At 54.9% G+C, this 867-nt stretch overlaps 1 protein-coding gene across 1 annotated transcript in view; it reads left to right on the top strand.

Annotated features, from left to right (window-relative positions):
* Positions 1–867, top strand: part of LOC104277410 (membrane transport protein XK-like) — a gene marked incomplete at both ends in the record, with an annotated part of 4,642 nt that overhangs the window by 3,608 nt on the left and 167 nt on the right.

The following is an 867-nucleotide window of genomic DNA, read 5'->3' as shown; positions in this document are numbered from 1 at the left end:
GTGAGTGTGTGGGGCTCGGGGGGCTCATCTGCCAGGAGGGGCTGGAGAGGGTTATGGGGAGGTCTGGGAATGGCCCCGGGAGGCTTGCAGGGGCTGATGGAACGTCCTGGGGCTGGGCTGCAGGGAGAGACAAGCATCTCCCCTTCTCTGCAAAGCCCTGATGGACAGGGGAGGGATGGGTTCAGAAAACTTAAGTTTTAAGGAGAACAGGATTCAAAGGAAAGGGGGGGATCTTGCTGCAAAACTTAAAAGTGCTGCTGCTTTGTCTGGGAGCCTCGTATGTGTCTCTTCTCCCGACATGAGAGCAGAAGGCTCCTGTGAGAGCCTGGGCTGGTGTGAGGAGCTTGCACCACTGGGACAATCTGGTGGTTCCCAGCACCGCTGGTGTTACAGGACTTCCCTGGCCAGCACCCCACCAGGTGCTGGGTGCTGTGTGAGGAGCTGCAAATGTATGGAAAAATGTGGGCTTTGCAGAAAATTGGGTTATTTTCATTTTTAAAATTAATTTTAAAAAAAAACCACAAACAAACGAAACACCACAACAAATGCAAGGTGAAGTGGTTTGGGGAGCTCTGCAAAAAAAAATCAATGATTGTGAGAGGGACCAGTGGGTAGCGGGGTGGGGGGGGGGGTGGCAGCAGGAGGGGTCGGGGTGAGGCAGCTCCCTGATCTGCCTCCCTGCCGTACAGGTGTCGCCTCTGCCTTTCCTCCTTCCTCGTGCCTGGGTGATGCACAGGACTGGGGTGATAAGATAGTTAATTTTGTAAGACTCCCACACCTCTCCCCACCTTTGGCCTCATGTCCCAGCCTCACGCGTGCGGCTGCAGCTGATAAGGAAGCCGGATGGGCTGCACTGTCATGATGCAC

The sequence above is a fragment of the Apaloderma vittatum genome, unplaced genomic scaffold, assembly GCF_000703405.1.
Source record: "Apaloderma vittatum isolate BGI_N311 unplaced genomic scaffold, ASM70340v1 scaffold28977, whole genome shotgun sequence".
Classification (NCBI taxonomy): domain Eukaryota; kingdom Metazoa; phylum Chordata; class Aves; order Trogoniformes; family Trogonidae; genus Apaloderma; species Apaloderma vittatum.
This window is presented reverse-complemented; position numbering and strand designations above follow the sequence as displayed.